The following is a 26045-nucleotide window of genomic DNA, read 5'->3' on the forward strand; positions in this document are numbered from 1 at the left end:
TGGATTGGCGGTTAGGATCAGATCAGCCATGATCTTATTGAATGGCGGAGCAGGCTCGAGGGGCGGATTGGCCTACTCCTGCTCCTATTTCTTATGTTCTTATGTTCTTAACAGGAGAAGGCCTTTTAGACCCTTGAGCCTGTTACACAGGAACAGGAGGCCATTCAGCCCCTCGAGCCTGTTACATTAGGAACAGGAGGAGGCCATTCAGCCCATCGAGCCTGTTACAGAGCAACAGCAGGAGGCCAGTCAGCCTCTCGACCCTGTTACACAGCAACAGGAGGAGGACATTCAGCCTCTTGAGCCTGTTACACAGCAACAGGAGAAGGCCAATCAGCCCCTCAAGCCTGTTACACAGGAACAGGAGGAGGCCATTCAGCCGCTCGAGCCTGTTACACAGGAACCGGAGTAGGCCATTCAGGCCCTAGAGCCTGTTTCATAGGAACAGGAGGAGGCCATGCAGCCCCTTGAGCCCATTACGTAGGAATAAGTGGACGTCATTCAGTCCTGAGAGCCTGTTACAGGGGATCAGGAGGAGGCCCATTCAGCCGCTCGAGCCTGTTACACAGGAACAGAAGGTGGCCATTCAGCTCCTCGTGCCTGTTACACAGGAAGAGGAGGAGGCCATTCAACCCCTCGAGCCCGTTACGTAGGAACAATTGGAGGCCATTCAATCTTGAGAGCCTGTTACACGGGAACAGGAGGAGGCCTATTCAGCCATTCGAGCCTGTTACACATTAACAGGAGGAGGCCATTCAGCCCCTCGATCCTGTTACACAGGAACAGGAGGAGGCCATTCAGCCTCTAAGCCTGTTACATAGGATCAGGAGGAGACCATTCAGCCCATCGAGCCTATTACACAGGAACTGGAGGAGGCCATTCAACCCCTCGAGCCTGTTACATAGGAACAGGAGGAGGTCATTCAGCACCTCGAGCCTGTTACACAGGAACAGGAGGAGGCCATTCAGCCCCTCAAGCCTGTTACACAGGAACAAGAGAAGGCCATTCAGCCATTCGAGCCTGTAACGCAGGAACTGGAGGAGGCCATTCAGCCTCTCGAGCCTGTTACACTGGAACAGGAGAAGGCCATTCAACCCATCGAGCCTATTGCACAGGAACAGTAGGACGCCATTCAGTCCCTCGAGGCTGTTACACAGGAACAGTAGGTGGCCATTCAGCTCCTCGAGCCTGTTACACTGGAACAGGAGAAGGCCATTCAACCCATCGAGCCTATTGCACAGGAACAGTAGGACGCCATTCAGCCCCTCGAGCCTGTTACATAGGATCAGGAGGTGGCCATTCAGCTCCTCATGCCTGTTACACAGGAAGAGGAGGAGGCCATTCAACCCCTCGAGCCCGTTACGTAGGAACAATTGGAGGCCATTCAATCTTGAGAGCCTGTTACATAGGAACAGGAGGAGGCCTATTCAGCCATTCGAGCCTGTTACACATTAACAGGAGGAGGCCATTCAGCCCCTCGATCCTGTTACACAGGAACAGGAGGAGGCCATTCAGCCTCTAAGCCTGTTACATAGGATCAGGAGGAGACCATTCAGCCCATCGAGCCTATTACACAGGAACTGGAGGAGGCCATTCAACCCCTCGAGCCTGTTACACAGGAACAGGAGGAGGTCATTCAGCACCTCGAGCCTGTTACACAGGAACAGGAGGAGGCCATTCAGTCCCTCGAGGCTGTTACACAGGAACAGGAGGAGGCCATTCAGCCCCTCGAGCCTGTTACATAGGATCAGGAGGAGGGTATTCAACCCCTAGAGCCTGTTACACAGGAACTGGAGGCGGCCATTCAGACCCTTGAGGCTGTTACACAGGAACAGGAGGAGGCCATTCAGCACCTCGAGCCTGTTACACAGGAACAGGAGGAGGCCACTCAGCCCCTCGAGCCTATTACATTAGGAACAGGAGGAGCCCATTCAGTCCCTTGAGCGAGTTACAAAGGAACACGAGGAGTCCCATTCAGCACCTCGAGCCTGTTACACAGGAATAGCAGGAGGCCATTCAGCCCCTCGAGACTGTTACACAGTAACAGATGGCCATTCAGCCCCTCGATCCTGTTACACAGGAACAGGATGCCATTCAGCCCCTCGAGCCCATTACATAGTAACAGATGGAGGCCATTCTGCCCGTAGAGCCTGTTACACAGGAACAGCAGGAGGCCATTCAGCCCCTTGAGCCGGTTACACAGGAACAGGAGGAGGCCATTCACCCCCTTGAGCCTGTTACACAGGAACATGAGTCCATTCAGCCCCTCCAGCATTTTACATAGGTACAGGAGCAGGCCATTCAGCCCTCGAGTCCGTTACGTAGGAATAAGTGGAGGCCATTCAGCCCATCGAGCCTGTACACAGCAACGGGGGACGCCATTCAGCCTATTGAGCCTGTTACACAGGAACAGGAGGCCATTCAGCCCCTTCAGCCTGTTACACTGGAACAGGAGGAGGCCATTCAGCCCCTCGAGCCTGTTACGCAGGAACAGGAGGAGGCCATTCAGCCTATCAAGCCTATTACACAGGAACTTGAGGAGGCCATTCAGTCCATCGAGCTCTTTACACAGGAACAGAAGGAGGCCATTCAGCCCCTCGAACCTGTTACATGGGAACAGGAGGAGACCATTCAGCGCCTTGAGCCAATTACACAGGAACAGAAGGAGGTCTTTCAGCCCTTCGAGCCTGTTTCACAGGAATAGGAGGAGGCCATTCAGCCCATCGATCCTGTTACTCAGGAACAGGAGGAGGCCCATTCAGCCCTTCGAGACTGTTACTCAGGAACAGGAGGAGGCCATTCAGTCCTGAGAGCCTGTTACGTAGCAACAAGTGGACGCCATTCAGTCCTGAGAGCCTGTTACACAGGAACTGCAGGATGCAATTCAGCCCATCGAGCCTGTTACACAGTAAGAGGAGGATGCCATTCAGCCTTTTGAGCCTGTTACATAGGTAAAAGAGAAGGCCATTCAGCCCCTCGAGCTTGTTACATTAGGAACAGGAGGAGCCCATTCAGCCTGTCAAGCCTGTTACACAGGAACAGGAGGAGGCTATTCAGACTCGCGAGCCTGTTACACAGGAACAGGAGGAGGCCCATTCAGCCCCTCGAGCCTGTTACACAGGAACAGGAGGAGGCCATTCAGCCCATTGAGACTGTTACACAGGAACAGGAATAGGCCATTCAGCGCCTCGAGCCATTTACACCAGAAAAGGAGGAGGCCATTCAGCCCCTCGAGCCCATTACGTAGGAACAGGAGGCCATTCAACCCCTCAAGCCTGTTACACAGGAACAGGAGGAGGCCCATTCAGCCCCTGAAGCCTGGCACACATGAGCAGGAGGAGGCCATTCAGCCCATCGAGACTGTTACTTGGGAAATAGAGGAGGCCAATTCAGCCCCTTGCGCCTGTTACATAGGAGCAGGAGGAGGCCATTCAGCACCTCGAGCCTGTTACACAGAAACAAGTGGAGGCCATTCAGCCCTTCGAGCCCGTTTCATATGTGGAGGCCATTCAGTCCTGTGAGCCTGTTACATATGTACAGGAGGAATCCATTCAGCTCCTCGATCCGGTTACACAGGAACAGGAGGAGGCCATTCAGCCCCCTTGAGTCTGTTACACAGGAACAGGAGAAGGCCATTCAGCCCATCGAGCCTGTTAGACAGGAACAGGAGGAGGCCATTCAGCCCCTCAAACCTGTTACACAGGAACTGGAGGAGGCCAATCAGCCCCTCGAGCCTGTTACACAAGAACATGAGGAGGCCATTCAGCCCATCGAGCCTGTTACACAGGGACAGGAGGATGCCATTCAACCCATTGAGTCTGTTGCACAGGAACTAGAGGAGGCCATTCAGTCCCTCGAGCATGTTGCACAGGAACAGGAGAAGGCCATTCAGCACCTTGAGCCTGTTACAGAAGAACAGGAGGAGGTCATTCAGCCCCTCGAGCCTGTTACACAGGAACAGAAGAAGGCCATTCAGACCATCGAGCCTATTACGCAGGAGAAGGAGGAGGTCATTCTGCCCCTTGAGCCTGTTACACAGGAACAGGAGGAGGCCATTCAGTGCCTTGAGCCTGTTACAGAAGAGCAGGAGGAGGTCATTCTGCCCCTCGATCTAGTTACATTGGATCAGGAGGTGGCAATTCAGCCCATCGAGCCGGTTACACCGGAACAGGAGGAGGCCATTCAGCCTCTCGAGCCTATTACATTAGGAATAGGAGGAACCCATTCAGTCCAAAGATGTGCGGGTTAGGTTGATTGGCTATGATAAATTGACCCTTAGTGTTAGGGGGATTAAATACGTGGGGTTACGGGGATAGGGTGGGATATGTGTCAGTGCAGGCTCGATGGGCCGAAATGGCCTCTATCTGCACTGTGTGGGTTTCTGTGATTTCTGTGATTTCTGTGAGTCCCTCGAGGCTATTACACAGGAACAGGAGGAGGCCATTCAGTCCCTCGAACCTGTTACACAGGAACAGGAGCAGGCCATTCAGGCCCTCGAGTCTTTTAGATAGGAGCAGAAGAAGGCCATTCATCCCATCGAGCCTGTTACACAGGAGCAGGAGCAGGGAATAGAGTCCCTCGAGCCTGTTGCATAGGTAAAAGAGGAGACCATTCAGCCCCTCGAGCCTGTTACACAGGAACAGGAGGAGGCCCTTCAGCCTCGCGAGCCTGTTACACAGGAACAGGAGGAGGACATTCAGCCCCTCGAGCCTGTTACACAGAAACAGGAGGAGGCTATTCAGCCTTTCGAGCCTGTTACACAGGAACAGGCGGAGGCCAATCAACCCCTCGAGCCTGTTACGCAGGAACAGGAGGAGGCCCTTCAGCCTCGCGAGCCTGTTACACAGAAACAGGAGGAGGCCATTCAGCCCATCAATCCTGTTACACAGGAACAGGAGGAGGCCATTGAACCTCTCGAGCCTGTTACATTAGGAAATGGAGGAGGCCCATTCAGCGACTCGAGCCAGTTACACAGGAACAGGAGGATGCCATTCAGCCCATCGAGCCTGTTACATAGGAACAGGAGGAGGCCATTCAGCCCCTCGAGCCGGTTACACAGGAACAGGTGGAGGCCATTCAGCCGATTGAGTCTGTTACACAGGACCTAGAGGAGGCCATTCAGCACTTCGAGCCTGTTACAGAGGAACAGGAGGAGGCCATTCAGCACATCGAGCCTGCTACACAGGAACTGGAGAATGCCATTCAGCCCATCGAGCTGTTACACAGGAACAGGAGGAGGCCATTCAGCCCATCGAGCCTGTTACACAGGAAAAGGAGGAGGCCATTTAGCCCATTGAGTCTGTTACTCAGGAACTAGAGGAGGCCATTCAGCACTTCGAGCCTGTTACATGGGAACAGGAGGAAGCCATTCAGCCACTCAAGCCTGGCACACAGGAACAGGAGGATGCCATTCAGCCCATCGAGCCTGTTACACAGGAACAGGAGGAGGACCATTCAGCCACTCGAGCCGGTTACACAGGTTCAGGAGGAGGCCATTCAGCCACTTGAGCCAGTTACACATGAACAGGAGAAGGCCATTCAGCCCATCGAGCCAGTTACACAGGAACAGGAGGAGTCCATTTAGCCCCTTGAACCTGTTACACAGGCACAGGAGGAGGTCATTCAGCCCCTCGAGACAGTTACACAGGAACAGGAGGAGGCCATTCAGATTCTCGAGCCTGATACACAGGAACAGGAGGAGGCCATTCTGCCCCTCAACCTGTTACACAGCAACTGGATGAGGGAATTCAGCCCCTCAAGCCTGTTACACAGGAACAGGCGGAGGCCAATCAGCCCCTCGAGCCTGTTACACAGGAACAGGAGGAGGCCATTCAGCCCATCAACCCTGTTACACAGGAACAGGAGGAGGCCATTGAACCCCTAGAGCCTGTTACATTAGGAAATGGAGGAGGCCCATTCAGCCACTAGAGCCGGTTACACAGGAACAGGAGAAGGTCATTCAGCCCATTGAGCCTGTTACATAGGAACAGGAGGAGGCCATTCAGCCCCTTGAGCCGGTTACACAGGAACAGTTGGAGGCCATTCAGCCCCTCGAGCCTGTTACACAGGAATAGGAGGTGGTCATTCAGCACCTCGAGCCTGTTACACAGGAATAGGAGAAGGCCATTCAGCCCCTCGAGCCTGTTACACAGGAATAGGAGGTGGCCATTCAGCCCATCGACCCTGTTACACAGGAACAGGAGGAGGCCCATTCAGCCCATCGGGCCTGTTACACAGGAACAGGAGGCGGGCCATTCAGACCCTCGAGCCAGTTGCACAGGAACTGGAGGAGGCCATTCAGCCCCTCGAGCCTGTTACACTGGAACAGGAGAAGGCCATTCAACCCATTGAGCCTATTACACAGGAACAGTAGGAGGCCATTCAGCACATCGAGCCTGTTACACAGGAACAGGAGGAGGCCACTCAGGCCCTCAAGGCTGTTACACACGAACAGGAGTAGGCCATACAGCTGCTCGAGCCTTTTACACAGTAACAGGGGGCCATTCAGCCCCTCGAGCCTGTTGGAGGCCATTCAGCCCCTCGACCCTGTTACACAGGAAGAGGATGCCATTCAGCCCCTCGAGCCCATTACATAGCAACAGATGGAGGCCATTCTGCCCGTAGAGCCTGTTACACAGGAACAGCAGGAGGCCATTCAGCGCCTTGAGCCGGTTACACAGGAACAGGAGGAGGCCATTCACCCCCTTGAGCCTTTTACACAGGAACATGAGTCCATTCAGCCCCTCCAGCCTTTTACATAGGAACAGGAGGAGGCCCATTCAGCCCTCGAGCCCGTTACGTAGGAATAAGTGGAGGCCATTCAGCCCCTCGAGCCTGTTACACAGGAACAGGAGGAGGCCAGTCAGCCTCTCGAGCCTGTTACACAGGAACCGGAGGAGGCCATTCAGCTCCTAGAGCCTGTTTCACAGGAACAGGAGGAGGCCATTCAGACCCTTGAGCCCATTACGTAGGAATAAGTGGAGGTCATTCAGTCCTGAAAGCCTGTTACACGGGATCAGGAGGAGGCCCATTCAGCCGCTCGAGCCTGTTACACAGGAACAGGAGGAGGCCATTATGCTACTTGAGCCTGTTACGCACGAACAGGAGGTGGCCATTCAGCCCCTCGAGCCTGTTACATAGGATCAGGAGGAGGCCATTCAGCCTATCGGGCCTGTTACACAGGAACAAGAGGAGGCCATTCAGCCCCTTCAGCCTGATACACAGGTACAGGAGGAGGCCATTCAGCACCTCAAGCCTGTTACACAGGAACAGGCGGAGGCCAATCAGCCCCTCGAGCCTGTTGCACATGAACAGCAGGTGGCCATTCAGCCCCTCAAGCCTGTTACACAACAACTGGAGGAGGGAATTCAGCCCCTCGAGGATGTTACATAGGAACAGGAGGAGACTATTCAACCCCTCGAGCCTGTTACACAGGAACAGGGGGAACTCATTTAGACACTCAAGCCTGTTACGCAAGAATCGGAGGAGGCCATTCAGCCCATCGAGCCCGTTACGTAGGAACAATTGTAGACCATTCAGTCCTGAGAGCCTGTTACATAAGTTAAGGAGGTGGCCATTCAGCCCCCCGAGCCTGTTACATAGGATCAGGAGGTGGCCATTCAGCTCCTCGTGCCTGTTACACAGGAAGAGGAGGAGGCCATTCAACCCCTCGAGCCCGTTACGTAGGAACAATTGGAGGCCATTCAGTCTTGAGAGCCTGTTACACGGGAACAGGAGGAGGCCCGTTCAGCCATTCGAGCCTGTTACACATTAATAGGAGGAGGCCATTCAGCCCCTCAATCCTGTTACACAGGAACAGGAGGAGGCCATTCAGCCCATCGAGCCTGTTACACAGGAACAGGAGGAGGCCATTCAGCCCATCGAGCCTGTTACACAGCAACAGCAGGAGGCCAATCAGCCCCTCGAGCCTGTTACACAGGAAAAGGAGGAGGCCATTCAGCCCATCGAGCCTGTTACACAGGAACAGGAGGAGGCCATTCAACCCCTTGAGCCTGTTACATTAGGAAATGGAGGAGGCCCATTCAGGCACTCGAGCCTGTTACACAGCAACAGCAGAAGGACAATCAGCCCCTCGAGCCTGTTACACAGGAACAGGAGAAGGCCATTCAACCCCTCGAGCCTGTTACACAGGAACAGGAGGACGCCCATTCAGCCCCTCAAGCCTGTCACACATGAACAGGAGGAGGCAATTTGCCCATCGAGACTGTTACTTGGGAAATGGAGGAGGCCCATTCAGCCCCTCGCGCATGTTACACAGGATCAGGAGGTGGCCATTCAGCCCATCGAGCCCGTTACGTAGGAACAATTGTACACCATTCAGTCCTGAGAGCCTGTTACATAAGTTAAGGAGGTGGCCATTCAGCCCCTCGAGCCTGTTACATAGGATCAGGAGGTGGCCATTCAGCTCCTCATGCCTGTTACACAGGAAGAGGAGGAGGCCATTCAACCCCTCGAGCCCGTTACGTAGGAACAATTGGAGGCCATTCAGTCCTGAGAGCCTGTTACATAGGATCAGGAGGTGGCCATTCAGCTCCTCGTGCCTGTTACACAGGAAGAGGAGGAGGCGATTCAATCCCTCGAGCCCGTTACGTAGGAACAATTGGAGGCCATTCAGTCCTGAGAGCCTGTTACACGGGAACAGGAGGAGGCCCATTCAGCCATTCGAGCCTGTTACACAGCAACAGGAGGAGGCCATTCAGCCTCTAAGCCTGTTACATAGGATCAGGAGGATGCCATGCAACCCATCGAGCCTATTACACAGGAACTGGAGGAGGCCATTCAGCCCCTCGAGCCTGTTACACAGGAACAGGAGGAGGCCATTCAGCCTCTAAGCCTGTTACATAGGATCAGGAGAAGGCCATTCAGCCCATCGAGCCTATTTCACAGGATCTGGAGGAGGCCATTCAGCTCCTAGAGCCTGTTACATAGGAACAGGAGGAGGCCATTCAGCCTATCGGGCCTGTTACACAGGAACAAGAGGAGGCCATTCAGCCCCTTCAGCCTGATACACAGGTACAGGAGGAGGCCATTCAGCACCTCAAACCTGTTACACAGGAACAGGCGGAGGCCAATCAGCCCCTCGAGCCTGTTGCACATGAACAGCAGGTGGCCATTCAGCCCCTCAAGCCTGTTACACAACAACTGGAGGAGGGAATTCAGCCCCTCGAGGATGTTACATAGGAACAGGAGGAGACTATTCAACCCCTCGAGCCTGTTACACAGGAACAGGAGGAACTCATTTAGACACTCAAGCCTGTTACGCAAGAATCGGAGGAGGCCATTCAGCCCATCGAGCCCGTTACGTAGGAACAATTGTAGACCATTCAGTCCTGAGAGCCTGTTACATAAGTTAAGGAGGTGGCCATTCAGCCCCTCGAGCCTGTTACATAGGATCAGGAGGTGGCCATTCAGCTCCTCGTGCCTGTTACACAGGAAGAGGAGGAGGCCATTCAACCCCTCGAGCCCGTTACGTAGGAACAATTGGAGGCCATTCAGTCTTGAGAGCCTGTTACACGGGAACAGGAGGAGGCCCGTTCAGCCATTCGAGCCTGTTGCACATTAATAGGAGGAGGCCATTCAGCCCCTCAATCCTGTTACACAGGAACAGGAGGAGGCCATTCAGCCCATCGAGCCTGTTACACAGGAACAGGAGGAGGCCATTCAGCCCATCGAGCCTGTTACACAGCAACAGCAGGAGGCCAATCAGCCCCTCGAGCCTGTTACACAGGAAAAGGAGGAGGCCATTCAGCCCATCGAGCCTGTTACACAGGAACAGGAGGAGGCCATTCAACCCCTTGAGCCTGTTACATTAGGAAATGGAGGAGGCCCATTCAGGCACTCGAGCCTGTTACACAGCAACAGCAGAAGGACAATCAGCCCCTCGAGCCTGTTACACAGGAACAGGAGAAGGCCATTCAACCCCTCGAGCCTGTTACACAGGAACAGGAGGACGCCCATTCAGCCCCTCAAGCCTGTCACACATGAACAGGAGGAGGCAATTTGCCCATCGAGACTGTTACTTGGGAAATGGAGGAGGCCCATTCAGCCCCTCGCGCATGTTACACAGGATCAGGAGGTGGCCATTCAGCCCATCGAGCCCGTTACCTAGGAACAATTGTACACCATTCAGTCCTGAGAGCCTGTTACATAAGTTAAGGAGGTGGCCATTCAGCCCCTCGAGCCTGTTACATAGGATCAGGAGGTGGCCATTCAGCTCCTCATGCCTGTTACACAGGAAGAGGAGGAGGCCATTCAACCCCTCGAGCCCGTTACGTAGGAACAATTGGAGGCCATTCAGTCCTGAGAGCCTGTTACATAGGATCAGGAGGTGGCCATTCAGCTCCTCGTGCCTGTTACACAGGAAGAGGAGGAGGCGATTCAATCCCTCGAGCCCGTTACGTAGGAACAATTGGAGGCCATTCAGTCCTGAGAGCCTGTTACACGGGAACAGGAGGAGGCCCATTCAGCCATTCGAGCCTGTTACACAGCAACAGGAGGAGGCCATTCAGCCTCTAAGCCTGTTACATAGGATCAGGAGGATGCCATTCAACCCATCGAGCCTATTACACAGGAACTGGAGGAGGCCATTCAGCCCCTCGAGCCTGTTACACAGGAACAGGAGGAGGCCATTCAGCCTCTAAGCCTGTTACATAGGATCAGGAGAAGGCCATTCAGCCCATCGAGCCTATTTCACAGGATCTGGAGGAGGCCATTCAGCTCCTAGAGCCTGTTACATAGGAACAGGAGGAGGCCATTCAGCACCTCGAGCCTGTTACACAGGAACAAGAGGAGCCATTCCGACCTTCGAGCCTGTTACACAGGAATAAGTGGAGGCCATTCAGTCCTGTGAGCCTGTTACATGGGAACAGGAGGAGGCCCTTCAGCCACTCGAGCCTGTTACACAGGAACAGGAGGAGGCCATTCAGCCCCTCAAGCCTGTTACATAGGATCGGGAGGAAGCCATTCAGACCCTCGAGCCTGTTACACATGTACAGGAGGAATCCATTCATCTCCTCGATCTGGTTACACAGGAATAGGAGGAGGCCTTTCAGCCCCCTCGAGTCTGTTACACAGGAACAGGAGAAGGCCATTCAGCCCATCGAGCCTGTTAGACAGGAACAGGAGGAGGCCATTCAGCCTATTGAGCCTGTTACACAGGAACAGGATGAGGCCCTTCAGCCCCTCGAGCCTGTTACACATGAACAGGAGGAGACCATTCAGACCCTTGGGCCTGATACACAGGAACAGGAGGAGACCATTCACCCCCTAGAGCCTTTTACATTAGGAAATGGAGGAGGCCCATTCAGCCCCTCAAGCTTGGCACACAGGAATGGGAGGATGCCATTCAGCCCTTCGAGCCTGTTACTTGGGCAATGGAGAAGGTCCATTCAGCCCCTCGAGCCTGTTAGACAGGTTCAGGAGGAGGCCATTCAGCCCCTCGAGCCTGTTACATAGGATCAGGAGGTGGCCATTCAGCCCCTCGTGCCTGTTACACAAGAACAGGAGGAGGCCATTCAGCCACTCGTGCTGGTTACACAGGAACAGGAGAAGGCCATTCAGCCCATCGAGCCTGTTACACAGGAACAGGAGGAGGCTCATTCAGCCACTCGAGCCGGATACACAGGAACAGGAGAAGGCCATTCAGCCCATCGAGCCAGTTACACAGGAACAGGAGGAGGCCATTTAGCCACTTGAACCTGTTACACAGGCACAGGAGTAGGTCATTCAGCCCCTCGAGCCGGTTACACAGGAACAGGAGGAGGCCATTCAGATTCTCGAGCCTGATACACAGGAACAGGAGGAGGCCATTCTGCCCCTCAACCTGTTACACAGCAACTGGATGAGGGAATTCAGCCTCTCGAGCCTGTTACACAGGAACAGGAGGAGCCCACTCAGGCCCTCGAGGCTGTTACACACGAACAGGAGGAGGCCATTCAGTTGCTCGAGCCTGTAACACCGTAACAGGAGGCCATTCAGCCCCTCGAGCCTGTTACACAGGAAGAGGATGCCATTCAGCCCCTCGAGCCCATTACATAGCAACAGATGGAGGCCATTCTGCCCGTAGAGCCTGTTACACAGGAACAGCAGGAGGCCATTCAGCCCCTTGAGCCTGTTACACAGGAACAGGAGGAGGCCATTCACCCCCTTGAGCCTGTTACACAGGAACATGAGTCCATTCAGCCCCTCCAGCCTTTTACATAGGAAAAGGAGAAGGCCCATTCAGCCCTCGAGCCCGTTACACAGGAATAGGAGGAGGCCATTCAGCCCCTTGAGCCTGTTACACAGCAACTTGAGGAGGCCATTCAGCCTATCGAGCCTGTTACACAGCAACAGGGGGATGCCATTCAGCCTATTGAGCCTGTTACACTGGAACAGGAGGCCATTCAGCCCCTTCAGCCTGTTACACTGGAACAGGAGGAGGCCATTCAGCCCCTCGAGCCTGTTACACAGGAACAGGAGGAGGCCATTCAGCCTATCGAGCCTATTACACAGGAACTTGAGGAGGCCATTCAGCCCATCGAGCTATTTACACATGAACAGGAGGAGGACATTCAGCCCCATGAGCCTGTTACACAGGAACAGAAGGAGGCCATTCAGCCCCTCGAACCTGTTACACAGGAATAGGAGGAGGCCATTCAGCCCATCGATCCTGTTACACAGGAACAGGAGGAGGCCATTCAGCCCCTTGAGCCTGTTACTCAGGAACAGGAGGAGGCCATTCAGCCCCTCGAGCCTGTTACACAGGAACAGGAGGAGGCCCATTCAGCCTCGCGAGCCCGTTACATACGAACAGGAGGAGGCCCATTCAGCCCTTCGAGTCTGTTACTCAGGAATAGGAGGAGGCCATTCAGATTCTCGAGCCTGATACACAGGAACAGGAGGAGGCCATTCTGCCGCTCAACCTGTTACACAGCAACTGGATGAGGGAATTCAGCCCCTCGAGCCTGTTACACAGGAACAGGAGGAGGCTATTCAGCCCCTCGAGCATGTTACGCAAGAACGGGAGGAGGCCATTCAGCCCTTCGAGCCTGTTACACAGGAACAGGTGGAGGCCATTCAGCCCATCAATCCTGTTACACAGGAACAGGAGGAGGCCATTGAACCCCTAGAGCGGGTTGCATTAGGAAATGGAGGAGGCCCATTCAGCCACTAGAGCCGGTTACACAGGAACAGGAGAAGGCCATTCAGCCGATTGAGCCTGTTACATAGGAACAGGAGGAGGCCATTCAGCCCCGCGAGCCTGTTACACAGGAACAGGAGGAGGCCATTCAGGCCCTTGAGCCTGATACACAGGAACAGGAGGAGGCCATTCAACCCCTCGAGCCGGTTACACAGGAACAGGAGGAGGCCATTCAGCCCATCGGGCCTGTTACACAGGAACAGGAGGCGGGTTATTCAGACCCTCGAGCCAGTTACACAGGAACTGGAGGTGTCCATTCAGCCCCTCGAACCGGTTACACAAGAACAGGAGGAGGCCATTCAGATTCTTGAGCCTGATACACAGGAACAGGAGGAGGCCATTCTGCCGCTCAACCTGTTACACAGAAACTGGATGAGGGAATTCAGCCCCTCGAGCCTGTTACACAGGAACAGGAGGAGGCTATTCAGCCCCTCGAGCATGTTACGCAAGAACGGGAGGAGGCCATTCAGCCCTTCGAGCCTGTTACACAGGAACAGGCGGAGGCCATTCAGCCCATCGGGCCTGTTACACAGGAACAGGAGGCGGGTTATTCAGACCCTCGAGCCAGTTACACAGGAACTGGAGGTGTCCATTCAGCCCCTCGAACCGGTTACACAAGAACAGGAGGAGGCCATTCAGATTCTTGAGCCTGATACACAGGAACAGGAGGAGGCCATTCTGCCGCTCAACCTGTTACACAGAAACTGGATGAGGGAATTCAGCCCCTCGAGCCTGTTACACAGGAACAGGAGGAGGCTATTCAGCCCCTCGAGCATGTTACGCAAGAATGGGAGGAGGCCATTCAGCCCTTCGAGCCTGTTACACAGGAACAGGCGGAGGCCAATCAGCCCCTCGAGCCTGTTACACAGGAACAGGAGGAGGCCATTCAGCCCATCAATCCTGTTACACAGGAACAGGAGGAAGCCATTCAGCCCATTGATCCTGTTACATAGGAACAGGAGGAGGCCATTCAGCCCCTTGAGCCGGTTACACAGGAAAAGGTGGAGGCCTTCAGCCATTCGAGCCTGTTACACAGGAATAGGAGGAGGCCATTTAGCCCCTCGAGCCTGTTACACAGGAATAGGAGGTGGCCATTCAGCCCATCGACACTGTTACACAGGAACAGGAGGAGGCCATTCAGCCCCTTCAGCCTGTTACACTGGAACAGGAGTAGGCCATTCAGCCCCTCGGGCCTGTTACACAGAAACAGGAGGAGGCCATTCAGCCTATTGAGCCTATTACACAGGAACCTGAGGAGGCCATTCAGCCCATCGAGCTCTTTACACGGGAACAGGAGGTGGCCATTCAGCCCCACGAGCCTGTTACACAGGAACAGAAGGAGGCCATTCAGCGCCTCGAACCTGTTACACGGGAACAGGAGGAGACCATTCAGCGCCTCGAGCCTGTTACACAGGAATAGAAGGAGGCCATTCAGCCCATTGATCCTGTTACACAGGAACAGGAGGAGGCCATTCAGCCCCTTGAGCCTGTTACACAGGAACAGGAGGAGGCCCATTCAGCCTCGCGAGCCTGTTACACACGAACAGGAGGTGGCCCATTCAGCCCTTCGAGAGTGTTACATTAGGAAATGGAGGAGGCCCATTCAGCCCCTCGAGCCTGTTACACAGGAACAGGAGGCCATTCAGCCCCTCGACCCAGTTACACAGGAACAGGATGCCATTCAGCCCCTCGAGCCCATTACATAGCAACAGATGGAGGCCATTCTGCCCCTAGAGCCTGTTACACAGGAACAGCAGGAGGCCATTCAGCCCCTTGAGCCTTTTACACAGGAACATGAGTCCATTCAGCCCATTCAGCCTTTCACATAGATACAGGAGGAGGCCATTCAGCCCCTCAAGCCCGTTACACAGGAACAGGAGGAGGCCATTCAGCCTATTGAGCCTGTGGCACAGGAACAGGAGGAGGCCATTCAGCCCCTCGAGCCTGTTACACAGGAATAAGTGGAGGCCATTCAGCCCCTTGAGCCTGTTACACAGCAACTTGAGGAGGCCATTCAGCCTATTGAGCCTGTGGCACAGGAACAGGAGGCCATTCAGCCCCTTCAGCCTGTTACACTGGAACAGGAGTAGGCCATTCAGCCTATCGAGCCTATTACACAGGAACTTGTGGAGGCCATTCAGCCCATCGAGCTCTTTACACGGGAACAGGAGGAGGCCATTCAGCCCCACGAGCCTGTTACACAGGAACAGAAGGAGGCCATTCAGCCCCTCGAACCTGTTACACGGGAACAGGAGGAGACCATTTAGCGCTTCGCGCCTTTTACACAGAAACAGAAGGAGGCCATTCAGCCCCTCGAGCCTGTTACACAGGAATAGGAGGAGGCCATTCAGCCCATCGATCCTGTTACACAGGAACAGGAGGAGGCCATTCAGCCCCTTGAGCCTGTTACACAGGAACAGGAGGAGGCCCATTCAGCCTCGCGAGCCTGTTACACACGAACAGGAGGAGGCCCATTCAGCCCATCGAGCGTGTTACACAGGAACAGGAGGAGGCCATTCAGCCCCTCGAGCCTGATACACAGGAACAGGAGGAGGCCCATTCAGACTCGCGAGCCTGTTACACACGAAGAGGAGGAGGCCCATTCAGCCCATCGAGCGTGTTACACAGGAACAGGAGGAGGCCATTCAGACCCTCGGGGCTGTTACACAGGAACAGGAGGAGGCCATTCAGACCCTCGGGGCTGTTACACAGGAACAGGAGGAGGCCATTCAGCCCCTTGAGGCTGTTACACAAGAACAGGAGGAGGCCCATTCAGCCTCGCGAGCCTGTTACACATGAACAGGAGGTGGCCCATTCAGCCCTTCGAGACTGTTACTCAGGAACAGGAGGAGGCCATTCAGCCCCTCGAGCCTGATACACAGGAACAGGAGGAGGCCCATTCAGACTCGCGAGCCTGTTACACATGAAGAGGAGGAGGCCCATTCAGCCCTTCGAGACTGTTACACAGGAATAGGAGGAGGCCATTCAGCCCCTCGAGCCTGATACACAGGAATAGAATGTGGCCATTCAGCCCATCGACCCTGTTACACAGGAACAGGAGGAGGCCCATTCAGCCCATCGGGCCTGTTACACAGGACCAGGAGGCGGGCCATTCAGACCCTCGATCCAGTTACACAGGAACTGGAGTAGTCCATTCAGCCCCTCGAGCCTTTTGCACAGGAACAGGAGAAGGCCATTCAGCCCCTCGAGCCAATAACACAGGAACTGGAGGAGGCCATTCAGCCCCTCGAGCCTGTTACACTGGAACAGGAGAAGGCCATTCAACCCATCGAGCCTATTACACAGGAACAGTAGGAGGCCATTCAGTCCCTCGAGGCTGTTACACAGGAACAGGAGGAGGTCACTCAGGCCCTCGAGCCTGTTACATTAGGAAATGGAGGAGGCCCATTCAGCCCCTCGAGCCTGTTACACTGGAACAGGAGGAGGCCTTTCAGCCCTTCGAGTCTATTACATTAGGAACAGGAGGAGCCCATTCAGACCCTCGAGCGAGTTACACAGGAACACGAGGAGTCCCATTCAGCCCCTCGAGCCTGTTACACAGGAATAGGAGGAGGCCATTCTGCCCCTCGAGCCGGTTACACAGGAACAGGAGGAGGCCATTCAGCCCCTTGTGCCTGTTACACAGCAACTTGAGGAGGCCATTCAGCCCATCGAGCCTGTTACACAGCAACAGGGGGAGGCCATTCAGAGTATTGAGCCTGTTTCACAGCAACTTGAGTAGGCCATTCAGCCCATCGAACCTGTTACACAGCAACAGGGGGAGGCCATTCAGCCTATTGAGCCTGTTACACAGGAACAGGAGGCGGGTTATTCAGACCCTCGAGCCAGTTACACAGGAACTGGAGGTGTCCATTCAGCCCCTCGAGCCGGTTACACAAGAACAGGAGGAGGCCATTCAGATTCTCGAGCCTGATACACAGGAACAGGAGGAGGCCATTCTGCCCCTCAACCTGTTACACAGCAACTGGATGAGGGAATTCAGCCCCTCGAGCCTGTTACACAGGAACAGGAGGAGGCTATTCAGCCCCTCGAGCATGTTACGCAAGATTGGGCGGAGGCCATTCAGCCCTTCGAGCCTGTTACACAGGAACAGGCGGAGGCCAATCAGCCCCTCGAGCCTGTTACACAGGAACAGGAGGAGGCCATTCAGCCCATCAATCCTGTTACACAGGAAAAGGAGGAGGCCATTGAACCCCGAGAGCGGGTTACATTAGGAAATGGAGGAGGCCCATTCAGCCACTAGAGCCGGTTACACAGGAACAGGAGAAGGCCATTCAGCCCATTGAGCCTGTTACATAGGAACAGGAGGAGGCCTTTCAGCCCCTTGAGCCGGTTACACAGGAATAGGAGGAGGCCATTCAGCCCCTCGAGCCTGTTACACAGGATTAGGAGGTGGCCATTCAGCCCATCGACACTGTTACACAGGAACAGGAGGAGGCCCATTCTGCCCATCGGGCCTGTTACACAGGGACAGGAGCCGGGCCATTCAGACCCTCGAGCCAGTTACACAGGAACTGGAGGAGTCCATTCAGCCCCTCGAGACTGTTACACAGGAACAGGAGAAGGCCATTCAGCCCCTCAAACCTATAACACAGGTACTGAAGGAGGCCTTTCAGCCCCTCGAGCCTCTTACACTGGAACAGGAGAAGGCCATTCAACCTATCGATCCTATTACACAGGAAGAGTAGGAGGCCATTCAGCCCCTCAAGGCTGTTACACAGGAACAGGAGGAGGCCATGCAGCCCCTCGAGCCTGTTACACAGATACAGGAGGTGGCCATTCAGACCCTCGAGCCAGTTACACAGGAACAGGAGGAGGCCATTCAGCTGCTCGAGCCTGTTACACAGGAACAGGAGGATGTCACTCAGGCCCTCGAGCCTGTTACACAGGAACAGGAGGAGGCCATTCAACCCCTAGAGCCTGTTACATTAGGAAATGTAGGAGGCCCATTCAGCCCCTCGAACCTGTTACACTGGAACAGGAGGAGGCCTTTCAGCCCTTCGAGTCTATTACATTAGGAACAGGAGGAGCCCATTCAGACCCTCGAACGAGTTACACAGGAACACGAGGAGTCCCATTCAGCCCCTCGAGCCTGTTACACAGGAATAGGAGGAGGCCATTCAGCCCCTCGAGCCTGTTTCACAGGAACAGAAAACCATTCAGCCCCTCGAACCAGTTACACAGGAACAGGTTGCCATTCTGCCCCTCGAGCCGATTACATAGCAACAGATGGAGGCCATTTTGCCCCGAGAGCCTGTTACACAGGAACAGCAGGAGGCCATTCAGCCCCTTGAGCCGGTTACACAGGAAGAGGAGGAGGCCATTCACCCCCTTGAGACTTTTACACAGGAACATGAGTCCATTCATCCCATTCAGACTTTTACATAGATACAGGAGGAGGCCATTCAGTCACTCGAGCCCGTTACGTAGGAATAAGTGGAGGCCATTCAGCCCCTCGAGCCTGCTACACAGGAACAGGAGGAGGCCATTCAGCCCCTTCAGCCTGTTACACTGGAACAGGAGTAGGCCATTCAGCCCCTCGGGCCTGTTACACAGGAACAGGAGGAGGCCATTCAGCCTATTGAACCTATTACACAGGAACTTGAGGAGGCCATTCAGCCATCGAGCTCTTTACATGGGAACAGGAGGTGGCCATTCAGCCCCACGAGCCTGTTACACAGGAACAGAAGGAGGCCATTCAGCGCCTCGAACCTGTTACACGGGAACAGGAGGAGACCATTCAGCGCCTCGAGCCTGTTACACAGGAACAGAAGGAGGCCATTCAGCCCCTCGAGCCTGTTACACAGGAATAGGAGGAGGCCATTCAGCCCTTCGATCCTGTTACACAGGAACAGGAGGAGGCCATTCAGCCCCTTGAGCCTGTTACACAGGAACAGGAGGAGGCCCATTCAGCCTCGCGAGCCTGTTACACACGAACAGGAGGTGGCCCATTCAGCCCTTCGAGAGTGTTACTCAGGAACAGGAGGAGGCCATTCAGCCCCTCGAGCCTGATACACAGGAACAGGAGGAGGCCCATCCAGCCTCGCGAGCCTGTTACACACGAACAGGAGGAGGCCCATTCAGCCACTAGAGCCGGTTACACAGGAACAGGAGAAGGCCATTCAGCCCATTGAGCCTGTTACATAGGAACAGGAGGAGGCCTTTCAGCCCCTTGAGCCGGTTACACAGGAATAGGAGGAGACCATTCAGCCCCTTGAGTCTGTTACACAGGAATAGGAGGTGGCCATTCAGCCCATCGACCCTGCTACACAGGAACAGGAGGAGGCCCATTCAGCCCATCAGGCCTGTTACACAGGAACAGGAGGCGGGCCATTCAGACCCTCGAGCCAGTTACACAGGAACTAGAGGAGTCCATTCAGCCCCTCGAGCCTTTTACGCAGGAACAGGAGAAGGCCATTCAGCCCCTCGAGCCTATATCACAGGAGCTGGAGGAGGCCATTCAGCCCCTCGAGCCTGTTACACTGGAACAGGAGAAGGCCATTCAACCCATCGAGCCTGTTACACAGGAACAGTAGGAGGCCATTCAGTCCCTCGAGGCTGTTACACAGGAACAGGAGGAGGCCATTCAGCCCCTCGAGCCTGTTACATAGGATCAGGAGGAGGGTATTCAGCCCCTCGAGCCTGTTACACAGGAACAGGAGGCGGCCATTCAGACCCTCGGGGCTGTTACACAGGAACAGGAGGAGGCCATTCAGCCCCTTGAGCCTGTTACACAGGAACAGGAGGAGGCCCATTCAGCCTCGCGAGCCTGTTACACTTGAACAGGAGGTGGCCCATTCAGCCCTTCGAGACTGTTACTCAGGAACAGGAGGAGGCCATTCAGCCCCTCGAGCCTGATACACAGGAACAGGAGGAGGCCCATTCAGACTCGCGAGCCTGTTACACACGAAGAGGAGGAGGCCCATTCAGCCCTTCGAGACTGTTACACAGGAATAGGAGGAGGCCATTCAGCCCCTCGAGCCTGATACACAGGAATAGGAGGTGGCCATTCAGCCCATCGACCCTGTTACACAGGAACAGGAGGAGGCCCATTCAGCGCATCGGGCCTGTTGTACAGGAACAGGAGGCAGGCCATTCAGACCCTCGATCCAGTTACACAGGAACTGGAGGAGGCCATTCAGCCCCTCGAGCCTTTTGCACAGGAACAGGAGAAGGCCATTCAGCCCCTCGAGCCAATAACACAGGAACTGGAGGAGGCCATTCAGCCCCTCGAGCCTGTTACACTGGAACAGGAGAAGGCCATTCAACCCATCGAGCATATTACACAGGAACAGTAGGAGGCCATTCAGTCCCTCGAGGCTGTTACACAGGACCAGGAGGAGGCCATTCAGCACCTCGAGCCTGTTACTTAGGAACAGGAGGCGGCCATTCAGCACCTCGAGCCTGTTTCACAGGAACAGGAGGAGGTCACTCAGGCCCTCAAGCCTTTTACATTAGGAAATGGAGGAGACCCATTCAGCCCCTCGAGCCTGTTACACTGGAACAGGAGGAGGCCTTTCAGCCCTTCGAGTCTATTACATTAGGAACAGGAGGAGCCCATTCAGACCCTCGAGCGAGTTACGCAGGAACACGAGGAGTCCCATTCAGCCCCTCGAGCCTGTTACACAGGAATAGGAGGAGGCCATTCAGCCCCTCGAGCCTGTTACACAGCAACAGGAGGCCATTCAGCCCCTCGACCCTGTTACACAGGAACAGGATGCCATTCAGCCGCTCGAGCCCATTACATAGCAACAGATGGAGGCCATTCTGCCCCTAGAGCCTGTTACACAGGAACAGCAGGAGGCCATTCAGCCCCTTGAGCCGGTTGCACAGGAACAGGAGGAGGCCATTCACCCCCTTGAGCCTGTTACACAGGAATATGAGTCCATTCAGCCCATCCAGCCTTTTACATAGATACAGGAGGAGGCCATTCAGCCCCTCAAGCCCGTTACGTAGGAATAAGTGGAGGCCATTCAGCCCCTCGAGCCTGTTACACAGGAACATGGAGGAGGCCATTCAGCCCCTTGAGCCTGTTACACAGCAATTTGAGGAGGCCATTCAGCCCAACGAGCCTGTTACACAGCAACAGGGGGAGGCCATTCAGAGTATTGAGCCTGTTACACAGCAACTTGAGGAGGCCATTCAGCCCATCGAGCCTGTTACACAGCAACAGGGGGAGGCCATTCAGCCTATTGAGCCTGTTACACAGGAACAGGAGGCCATTCAGCCCCTTCAGCCTGTTACACTGGAACAGAAGGAGGCCATTCAGCCCCTCGAGCCTGTTACACAGGAACAGGAGGAGGGTATTCAGCATATCGAGCCTATTACACAGGAGCTTGAGGAGGCCATTCAGCCCATCGACCTCTTTACACGGAACAGGAGGAGGCCATTCAGCCCCACGAGCCTGTTACACAGGAACTGAAGGAGGCCATTCAGCCCCTCGAACCTGTTACACGGGAAGAGGAGGAGGCCATTCAGCCCATCGATCCTGTTACACAGGAACAGGAGGAGGCCATTCAGCCCCTTGAGCCTGTTACACAGGAACAGGAGGAGGCCCATTCAGCCTCGCGAGACTGTTACACACAAACAGGAGGAGACCCATTCAGCCCTTCGAGACTTACTCAGGAACAGGTGGAGGCCATTCAGCCCCTCGAGCCTGATACACAGGAACAGGAGGAGGCCTATTCAGCCTCGCGAGCCTGTTACACAGGAACAGGAGAAGGCCATTCAGCCCCTTGAGCCTTTTACACAGGAACAGGAAGCCATTCAGCCCCTCGAGCCGGTTACATTGCAAGAGGAGGAGAACATTCAGCCTCGCGAGCCTGTTACACAGGAACAGGAGGAGGCCATTCAGCACATTGAGCCTGTTACACAGGAAGAGGAGGCGGCCTTCAGCCCCTCGAGCTTGTTACACAGGAATAGGAGGATGTCATTCAGCCCTTCGATCCTGTTACACAGGAACAGGAGGAGGCCATTCAGCCATTCGAGCCTGTTACACAGCAACAGGAGGAGGCCATTCAGCCCCTCGAGCCTGTTACATCGGATCAGGAGGAGGGTATTCAGCTGCTCGAGACTGTTACACAAGAACAGGAGGCGGCCATTCAGCACCTCGAGCCTATATCACAGGAAATGGAGGAGGCCATTCAGCCCCTCGAGCCTTTTACGCAGGAACAGGAGGAGGCCATTCAGCCCCTCGAGCCTGTTACACTGGAACAGGAGAAGGCCATTCAACCCATCGAGCCTATTACACAGGAACAGTAGGAGGCCATTCAGTCCCTCGAGCCTGTTACATAGGATCAGGAGGAGGGTATTCAGCCCCTCGAGCCTGTTACATAGGATCAGGAGGAGGCCATTCAGCCCCTCGAGCCTGGTACACAGGAACAGGAGGAGGCCCATTCAGACTCGCGAGCCTGTTACACACGAAGAGGAGGAGGCCCATTCAGCCCTTCGAGACTGTTACACAGGAATAGGAGGAGGCCATTCAGCCCATCGACCCTGTTACACAGGAACAGGAGGAGGCCCATTCAGCGCATCGGGCCTGTTACACAGGAACAGGAGGCGGGCCATTCAGTCCCTCGGGGCTGTTGCACAGGAACAGGAGGAGGCCATTCAGCTGCTCGAGACTGTTACACAGGAACAGGAGGAGGCCATTCAGCCCCTCGAGCCTGTTACACAGGAATAGGAGGAGGCCATTCAGCACATCGAGCGTGTTACACAGGAACAGGAGGAGGCCATTCAGACCCTCGGGGCTGTTACACAGGAACAGGAGGAGGCCATTCAGCACATCGATCCTTTTACACAGGAACAGGAGGAGGCCCTTCAGCCCCTCGAGCCTGTTACTCAGGAACAGGAGGAGGCCATTCAGCCCCTCGAGCCTGTTACACAGGAACAGGAGGAGGCCCATTCAGCATCGCGAGTCTGTTACATACGAGCAGGTGGAGGCCCATTCAGCCCTTCGAGACTGTTACTCAGGAACAGGAGGAGGCCATTCAGCCCCTCGAGCCTGTTACACAGGAACAGGAGGAGGCCATTCAGCCTCAAGAGCCTGTTACATACGAACAGGAGGAGGCCCTTTCAGCCCTTCGAGACCGTTACTCAGGAACAGGAGGAGGCCATTCAGTCCTGAGAGCCTGTTGCACAGGAACTGCAGGATGCCATTCAGCCCATCGAGCCTGTTACACAGGAACAGGAGGAGGCCATTCACCCCCTTGAGCCTGTTACACAGCAACTTGAGGAGGCCATTCAGCCTATTGAGCCTGTTACACAGGAACAGGAGGCCATTCAGCCCCTTCAGCCTGTTACACTGGAACAGGAGGAGGCCATTCTGCCCCTCGAGCCTGTTACACAGGAACAGGAGGAGGCCATTCAGTCTATCGAGCCTATTACACAGGAACTTGAGGAGGCCATTCAGCCCATCGAGCTCTTTACACGGGAACAGGAGGAGGTTATTCAGCCCCACGAGCCTGTTACACAGAACAGAAGGAGGCCATTCAGCCCCTCGAACCTGTAACACGGGAACAGGAGGAGACCATTCAGCGCCTCGAGCCTGTTACACAGGAACAGAAGGAGGCCATTCAGCCCCTCGAGCCTGTTACACAGGAATAGGAGGAGGCCATTCAGTCCATCGATCTTGTTACACATGTATAGGAGGAGGCCATTCAGCCCCTTGAGCCTGTTACACAGGAACAGGAGGAGGCCCATTCAGCCTCGCGAGCCTGTTACACACGAACAGGAGGAGGCCCATTCAGCCCTTCGAGACTGTTACTCAGGAACAGGAGGAGGCCATTCAGCCCCTCGAGCCGGTTACATAGCAAGAGGAGGAGATCATTTAGCCTCGCGAGCCTGTTACACAGGAACAGGAGGAGGCCATTCAGCCCCTCGAGCTTATTACACAGGAATAGGAGGAGGTCATTCAGCTCTTCGATCCTGTTACATAGGAACAGGAGGCCATTCAGCCCTTTGCGCCGGTTACACAGCAACAGGAGGAGTCCATTCAGCCACTTGAGACTGTTACACAGGAACAGGAGGTTGGAATTCAGTCCCTCGAGCGTGTTACACAGCAACTGGAGGAGGCCCATTCAGCCCCCTCGAGCCTGTTACACTGGAACAGGAGGAGGCTCTTCAGCCCCTCGAGCCTTTTACACAGGAATAGGAGGAGGCCATTCAGTCCCTCGAGGCTGTTACACAGGATCGGGAAGAGGCCATTCAGCCCCTCGAGCCTGTTACACAGGAACAGGAGGAGGCCCAATCAGCCTCGCGAGCCTGTTACACAGGAACAGGAGGAGGCCATTCAGCCCCTTGAGCCTTTTACACTGGAGCAGGAAGCCTTTCAGCCCTTCGAGGCTGTTACACAGGAACAGGAGGAGGCCATTCAGCCCCTCGAGCCTGTTGCATAGGAACAGGAGGAGGCCCATTCAGCCTCGCGAGCATGTTACATACGAACAGGAGGAGGCCCATTCAGCCCTTCGAGACTGTTACTCAGGAACAGGAGGAGGCCATTCAGTCCTGAGAGCCTGTTACATAGCAACAAGTGGACGCCATTCAGTCCTGAGAGCCTGTTACACAGGAACTGCAGGATGCCATTCAGCCTTTTGAGCCTGTTACATAGGTAAAAGAGAAGGCCATTCAGCCCCTCGAGCTTGTTACATTAGGAACAGGAGGAGCCCTTTCAGACTCGCGAGCATGTTACACAGGAACAGGAGGAGGCCCATTCAGCCCTTCGAGCCTGTTACAGAGGAACAGGAGGAGGCCATTCAGGCCCTTGAGCCTGATACACAGGAACAGGAGGAGACCATTCAACTCCTCGAGCCGGTTACACAGGAACAGGAGGAAGTCATTCAGGCCCTCGAGCCGGTTACACAAGAACAGGAGGAGGCCATTTAGATTCTCGAGCCTGATACACAGGAACAGGAGGAGGCCATTCTGCCCCTCAACCGGTTACACAGCAACTGGATGAGGGAATTCAGCCCCTCGAGCCTGTTATACAGGAACAGGAGGAGGCTATTCAGCCCCTCGAGCCTGTTACACAGGAACAGGCGGAGGCCAATCAGCCATTCGAGCTTGTTACACAGGAACAGGAGGAGGCCATTCAGCCCATCAATCCTGTTACACAGGAACAGGAGGAGGCCATTGAACCCCGAGAGCGGGTTACATTAGGAAATGGAGGAGGCCCATTCAGCCACTAGAGCCGGTTCCACAGGAGCAGGAGAAGGCCATTCAGCCCATTGAGCCTGTTACATAGGAACAGGAGGAGGCCATTCAGCCCCTTGAGGCGGTTGCACAGGAACAGGTGGAGGCCATTCAGCACCTCGAGCCTGTTACAAAAGAACAGGAGGAGGCCATTCAGCCCCTCAAGCCTGTTACCCAGGAATAGGATATGGCCATTCAGCCCATCGACCCTGTTACACAGCAACAGGAGGAGGCCCATTCAGCCCATCGGGCCTGTTACACAGGAACAGGAGGAGGCCCATTCAGCCCCCTCGAGCCTGTTACACTGGAAAAGGAGAAGGCCATTCTGCCCCTCGAGCCTATAACACAGGAACTGGAGGAGGCCATTCAGCCCCTCGAGCCTGTTACACTGGAAAAGGAGAAGGCCATTCTGCCCCTCGAGCCTATTACACAGGAACAGTAGGAGGCCATTCAGTCCCTCGAGGCTGTTACACAGGAACAGGAGGAGGCCATTCAGCCCCTCGAGCCTGGTACATAGGGTCAGGAGGAGGGTATTCAACCCATCGAGCGTGTTACACAGGAACAGGAGGAGGCCATGCAGCCCCTCGAGTCTGTTACACAGGAACAGGAGGCGGCCATTCAGACCCTCGGGGCT

At 55.1% G+C, this 26045-nt stretch overlaps 1 pseudogene; it reads left to right on the top strand.

Moving 5' to 3' along the window:
* Positions 1-26045, top strand: part of LOC147109749 (uncharacterized) — an 84104-nt pseudogene that overhangs the window by 53327 nt on the left and 4732 nt on the right.

The sequence above is a fragment of the Somniosus microcephalus genome, chromosome 12 (genome assembly GCF_052327205.1).
Source record: "Somniosus microcephalus isolate GS21.2 chromosome 12, FLI_Smic_1.0, whole genome shotgun sequence".
Taxonomy (NCBI): Eukaryota; Metazoa; Chordata; class Chondrichthyes; order Squaliformes; family Somniosidae; genus Somniosus; species Somniosus microcephalus.